The 5,000-nt window shown below is 45.7% G+C and overlaps 16 non-coding genes and 1 pseudogene across 16 annotated transcripts; all 17 read right to left on the reverse strand.

Moving 5' to 3' along the window:
• Window positions 1-352: 352 nt before the first annotated feature.
• On the reverse strand, window positions 353-471 carry LOC115185745 (uncharacterized; annotated as a pseudogene).
• Window positions 472-632: 161 nt separating this feature from the next.
• LOC115185648 (5S ribosomal RNA) lies at window positions 633-751 on the reverse strand. The gene has a single exon (XR_003875285.1). It is a non-coding gene; the product is annotated as a 5S ribosomal RNA (ribosomal RNA).
• Window positions 752-912: 161 nt separating this feature from the next.
• LOC115185655 (5S ribosomal RNA) lies at window positions 913-1,031 on the reverse strand. The gene has a single exon (XR_003875291.1). It is a non-coding gene; the product is annotated as a 5S ribosomal RNA (ribosomal RNA).
• A 161-nt stretch (window positions 1,032-1,192) lies between these two features.
• LOC115185569 (5S ribosomal RNA) lies at window positions 1,193-1,311 on the reverse strand. The gene has a single exon (XR_003875207.1). It is a non-coding gene; the product is annotated as a 5S ribosomal RNA (ribosomal RNA).
• Window positions 1,312-1,473: 162 nt separating this feature from the next.
• On the reverse strand, window positions 1,474-1,592 carry LOC115185570 (5S ribosomal RNA). Its single transcript, XR_003875208.1, has one exon. It is a non-coding gene; the product is annotated as a 5S ribosomal RNA (ribosomal RNA).
• A 161-nt stretch (window positions 1,593-1,753) lies between these two features.
• LOC115185571 (5S ribosomal RNA) lies at window positions 1,754-1,872 on the reverse strand. Its single transcript, XR_003875209.1, has one exon. It is a non-coding gene; the product is annotated as a 5S ribosomal RNA (ribosomal RNA).
• Window positions 1,873-2,033: 161 nt separating this feature from the next.
• LOC115185733 (5S ribosomal RNA) lies at window positions 2,034-2,153 on the reverse strand. Its single transcript, XR_003875365.1, has one exon. It is a non-coding gene; the product is annotated as a 5S ribosomal RNA (ribosomal RNA).
• Window positions 2,154-2,314: 161 nt separating this feature from the next.
• On the reverse strand, window positions 2,315-2,433 carry LOC115185572 (5S ribosomal RNA). The gene has a single exon (XR_003875210.1). It is a non-coding gene; the product is annotated as a 5S ribosomal RNA (ribosomal RNA).
• A 161-nt stretch (window positions 2,434-2,594) lies between these two features.
• On the reverse strand, window positions 2,595-2,713 carry LOC115185573 (5S ribosomal RNA). The gene has a single exon (XR_003875212.1). It is a non-coding gene; the product is annotated as a 5S ribosomal RNA (ribosomal RNA).
• Window positions 2,714-2,874: 161 nt separating this feature from the next.
• LOC115185574 (5S ribosomal RNA) lies at window positions 2,875-2,993 on the reverse strand. Its single transcript, XR_003875213.1, has one exon. It is a non-coding gene; the product is annotated as a 5S ribosomal RNA (ribosomal RNA).
• Window positions 2,994-3,155: 162 nt separating this feature from the next.
• LOC115185576 (5S ribosomal RNA) lies at window positions 3,156-3,274 on the reverse strand. Its single transcript, XR_003875215.1, has one exon. It is a non-coding gene; the product is annotated as a 5S ribosomal RNA (ribosomal RNA).
• A 160-nt stretch (window positions 3,275-3,434) lies between these two features.
• Window positions 3,435-3,553, reverse strand: LOC115185577 (5S ribosomal RNA). The gene has a single exon (XR_003875216.1). It is a non-coding gene; the product is annotated as a 5S ribosomal RNA (ribosomal RNA).
• A 181-nt stretch (window positions 3,554-3,734) lies between these two features.
• On the reverse strand, window positions 3,735-3,853 carry LOC115185657 (5S ribosomal RNA). Its single transcript, XR_003875293.1, has one exon. It is a non-coding gene; the product is annotated as a 5S ribosomal RNA (ribosomal RNA).
• Window positions 3,854-4,014: 161 nt separating this feature from the next.
• LOC115185579 (5S ribosomal RNA) lies at window positions 4,015-4,133 on the reverse strand. The gene has a single exon (XR_003875217.1). It is a non-coding gene; the product is annotated as a 5S ribosomal RNA (ribosomal RNA).
• Window positions 4,134-4,294: 161 nt separating this feature from the next.
• Window positions 4,295-4,413, reverse strand: LOC115185580 (5S ribosomal RNA). The gene has a single exon (XR_003875218.1). It is a non-coding gene; the product is annotated as a 5S ribosomal RNA (ribosomal RNA).
• Window positions 4,414-4,574: 161 nt separating this feature from the next.
• LOC115185581 (5S ribosomal RNA) lies at window positions 4,575-4,693 on the reverse strand. The gene has a single exon (XR_003875219.1). It is a non-coding gene; the product is annotated as a 5S ribosomal RNA (ribosomal RNA).
• A 161-nt stretch (window positions 4,694-4,854) lies between these two features.
• Window positions 4,855-4,973, reverse strand: LOC115185658 (5S ribosomal RNA). The gene has a single exon (XR_003875294.1). It is a non-coding gene; the product is annotated as a 5S ribosomal RNA (ribosomal RNA).
• Window positions 4,974-5,000: the final 27 nt, after the last annotated feature.

A 5,000-nucleotide genomic window follows, 5' to 3' on the forward strand; every position in this document is an offset into this window, starting at 1 on the left:
ATTGCATTTTCACCAATTAGATAAGCAGCTTGAACTTTGTGTCACTGAAAAAGTAGAAGAAATTACAAACACTGTAGCCATCACTTTATAGCACAGGTAGTTGGATAAAATACAAACTTTATTTCTTTTCATCATTTGAACAGGGTAAGGGAGCACAAAGCACACACAAGCTGCATTCAGCAACAATATTATTATTGGTCTTATAAATACAAGGCAGATGCTAACTGACAACACACGGAACTTTGATCCTATTAAAAAGGCAGGAAGCTGCATTTAGTCAATTCATCATTAAATGCTTACTACAGGCAGTGTTGCTGATGAAATAGTGTAAGAGCACACCCTCGTGGACAAAAGCTTACAGCACCTGGTATCCCAGGCAGGTCTCCCATCCAAGTACTAACCAGGCCGAACCCTGCTTAGCTTCCGAGATCAGACGAGATCGGGCGTACCCAGGCTGGTATGGCCGTAAACGATAAACAATCTCTTGGTACAACATATATAGTCAAAGTGAGTCTGATAAACAGACTGCATTTTGCAGCAGGAAGCTGCATTTAGTCAATTCATCATTAAATGCTTACTACAAGGCAGTGTTGCTGATGAAATAGTGTAAGAGCACACCCTCGTGGACAAAAAGCTTACAGCACCTGGTATTCCCAGGCGGTCTCCCATCCAAGTACTAACCAGGCCCGACCCTGCTTAGCTTCCGAGATCAGACGAGATCGGGCGTACCCAGGCTGGTATTGCCGTAAACGATAAACAATCTCTTGGTACAACATATATAGTCAAAGTGAGTCTGATAAACAGACTGCATTTTGCAGCAGGAAGCTGCATTTAGTCAATTCATCATTAAATGCTTACTACAAGGCAGTGTTGCTGATGAAATAGTGTAAGAGCACACCCTCGTGGACAAAAAGCTTACAGCACCTGGTATTCCCAGGCGGTCTCCCATCCAAGTACTAACCAGGCCCGACCCTGCTTAGCTTCCGAGATCAGACGAGATCAGGCGTACCCAGGCTGGTATGGCCGTAAACGATAAACAATCTCTTGGTACAACATATATAGTCAAAGTGAGTCTGATAAACAGACTGCATTTTGCAGCAGGAAGCTGCATTTAGTCAATTCATCATTAAATGCTTACTACAAGGCAGTGTTGCTGATGAAATAGTGTAAGAGCACACCCTCGTGGACAAAAAGCTTACAGCACCTGGTATTCCCAGGCGGTCTCCCATCCAAGTACTAACCAGGCCCGACCCTGCTTAGCTTCCGAGATCAGACGAGATCGGGCGTACCCAGGCTGGTATGGCCGTAAACGATAAACAATCTCTTGGTACAACATATATAGTCAAAGTGAGTCCTGATAAACAGACTGCATTTTGCAGCAGGAAGCTGCATTTAGTCAATTCATCATTAAATGCTTACTACAAGGCAGTGTTGCTGATGAAATAGTGTAAGAGCACACCCTCGTGGACAAAAAGCTTACAGCACCTGGTATTCCCAGGCGGTCTCCCATCCAAGTACTAACCAGGCCCGACCCTGCTTAGCTTCCGAGATCAGACGAGATCGGGCGTACCCAGGCTGGTATGGCCGTAAACCATAAACAATCTCTTGGTACAACATATATAGTCAAAGTGAGTCTGATAAACAGACTGCATTTTGCAGCAGGAAGCTGCATTTAGTCAATTCATCATTAAATGCTTACTACAAGGCAGTGTTGCTGATGAAATAGTGTAAGAGCACACCCTCGTGGACAAAAAGCTTACAGCACCTGGTATTCCCAGGCGGTCTCCCATCCAAGTACTAACCAGGCCCGACCCTGCTTAGCTTCCGAGATCAGACGAGATCGGGCGTACCCAGGCTGGTATGGCCGTAAACGATAAACAATCTCTTGGTACAACATATATAGTCAAAGTGAGTCTGATAAACAGACTGCATTTTGCAGCAGGAAGCTGCATTTAGTCAATTCATCATTAAATGCTTACTACAAGGCAGTGTTGCTGATGAAATAGTGTAAGAGCACACCCTCGTGGACAAAAAGCTTACAGCACCTGGTATTCCCAGGCGGTCCTCCCATCCAAGTACTAACCAGGCCCGACCCTGCTTAGCTTCCGAGATCAGACGAGATCAGGCGTACCCAGGCTGGTATGGCCGTAAACGATAAACAATCTCTTGGTACAACATATATAGTCAAAGTGAGTCTGATAAACAGACTGCATTTTGCAGCAGGAAGCTGCATTTAGTCAATTCATCATTAAATGCTTACTACAAGGCAGTGTTGCTGATGAAATAGTGTAAGAGCACACCCTCGTGGACAAAAAGCTTACAGCACCTGGTATTCCCAGGCGGTCTCCCATCCAAGTACTAACCAGGCCCGACCCTGCTTAGCTTCCGAGATCAGACGAGATCGGGCGTACCCAGGCTGGTATGGCCGTAAACGATAAACAATCTCTTGGTACAACATATATAGTCAAAGTGAGTCTGATAAACAGACTGCATTTTGCAGCAGGAAGCTGCATTTAGTCAATTCATCATTAAATGCTTACTACAAGGCAGTGTTGCTGATGAAATAGTGTAAGAGCACACCCTCGTGGACAAAAAGCTTACAGCACCTGGTATTCCCAGGCGGTCTCCCATCCAAGTACTAACCAGGCCCGACCCTGCTTAGCTTCCGAGATCAGACGAGATCGGGCGTACCCAGGCTGGTATGGCCGTAAACGATAAACAATCTCTTGGTACAACATATATAGTCAAAGTGAGTCTGATAAACAGACTGCATTTTGCAGCAGGAAGCTGCATTTAGTCAATTCATCATTAAATGCTTACTACAAGGCAGTGTTGCTGATGAAATAGTGTAAGAGCACACCCTCGTGGACAAAAAGCTTACAGCACCTGGTATTCCCAGGCGGTCTCCCATCCAAGTACTAACCAGGCCCGACCCTGCTTAGCTTCCGAGATCAGACGAGATCGGGCGTACCCAGGCTGGTATGGCCGTAAACGATAAACAATCTCTTGGTACAACATATATAGTCAAAGTGAGTCTGATAAACAGACTGCATTTTGCAGCAGGAAGCTGCATTTAGTCAATTCATCATTAAATGCTTACTACAAGGCAGTGTTTGCTGATGAAATAGTGTAAGAGCACACCCTCGTGGACAAAAAGCTTACAGCACCTGGTATTCCCAGGCGGTCTCCCATCCAAGTACTAACCAGGCCCGACCCTGCTTAGCTTCCGAGATCAGACGAGATCGGGCGTACCCAGGCTGGTATGGCCGTAAACGATAACCAATCTCTTGGTACAACATATATAGTCAAAGTGAGTCTGATAAACAGACTGCATTTTGCAGCAGGAAGCTGCATTTAGTCATTCATCATTAAATGCTTACTACAAGGCAGTGTTGCTGATGAAATAGTGTAAGAGCACACCCTCGTGGACAAAAAGCTTACAGCACCTGGTATTCCCAGGCGGTCTCCCATCCAAGTACTAACCAGGCCCGACCCTGCTTAGCTTCCGAGATCAGACGAGATCGGGCGTACCCAGGCTGGTATGGCCGTAAACGATAAACAATCTCTTGGTACAACATATATAGTCAAAGTGAGTCTGATAAACAGACATTGCATTTTCACCAAAAGACTGCATTTGCAGCAGGAAGCTGCATTTAGTCAATTCATCATTAAATGCTTACTACAAGGCAGTGTTGCTGATGAAATAGTGTAAGAGCACACCCTCGTGGACAAAAAGCTTACAGCACCTGGTATTCCCAGGCGGTCTCCCATCCAAGTACTAACCAGGCCCGACCCTGCTTAGCTTCCGAGATCAGACGAGATCAGGCGTACCCAGGCTGGTATGGCCGTAAACGATAAACAATCTCTTGGTACAACATATATAGTCAAAGTGAGTCTGATAAACAGACTGCATTTTGCAGCAGGAAGCTGCATTTAGTCAATTCATCATTAAATGCTTACTACAAGGCAGTGTTGCTGATGAAATAGTGTAAGAGCACACCCTCGTGGACAAAAAGCTTACAGCACCTGGTATTCCCAGGCGGTCTCCCATCCAAGTACTAACCAGGCCCGACCCTGCTTAGCTTCCGAGATCAGACGAGATCGGGCGTACCCAGGCTGGTATGGCCGTAAACGATAAACAATCTCTTGGTACAACATATATAGTCAAAGTGAGTCTGATAAACAGACTGCATTTTGCAGCAGGAAGCTGCATTTAGTCAATTCATCATTAAATGCTTACTACAAAGCAGTGTTGCTGATGAAATAGTGTAAGAGCACACCCTCGTGGACAAAAAGCTTACAGCACCTGGTATTCCCAGGCGGTCTCCCATCCAAGTACTAACCAGGCCCGACCCTGCTTAGCTTCCGAGATCAGACGAGATCGGGCGTACCCAGGCTGGTATGGCCGTAAACGATAAACAATCTCTTGGTACAACATATATAGTCAAAGTGAGTCTGATAAACAGACTGCATTTTGCAGCAGGAAGCTGCATTTAGTCAATTCATCATTAAATGCTTACTACAAGGCAGTGTTGCTGATGAAATAGTGTAAGAGCACACCCTCGTGGACAAAAAGCTTACAGCACCTGGTATTCCCAGGCGGTCTCCCATCCAAGTACTAACCAGGCCCGACCCTGCTTAGCTTCCGAGATCAGACGAGATCGGGCGTACCCAGGCTGGTATGGCCGTAAACGATAAACAATCTCTTGGTACAACATATATAGTCAAAGTGAGTCTGATAAACAGACTGCATTTTGCAGCAGGAAGCTGCATTTAGTCAATTCATCTTTAAATGCTTACTACAAGGCAGTGTTGCTGATGAAATAGTGTAAGAGCACACCCTCGTGGACAAAAAGCTTACAGCACCTGGTATTCCCAGGCGGTCTCCCATCCAAGTACTAACCAGGCCCGACCCTGCTTAGCTTCCGAGATCAGACGAGATCAGGCGTACCCAGGCTGGTATGGCCGTAAACAATAAACAATCTCTTGGTACAACATAT

Source organism: Salmo trutta, unplaced genomic scaffold, assembly GCF_901001165.1.
Source record: "Salmo trutta unplaced genomic scaffold, fSalTru1.1, whole genome shotgun sequence".
In the NCBI taxonomy this organism is placed as follows: domain Eukaryota; kingdom Metazoa; phylum Chordata; class Actinopteri; order Salmoniformes; family Salmonidae; genus Salmo; species Salmo trutta.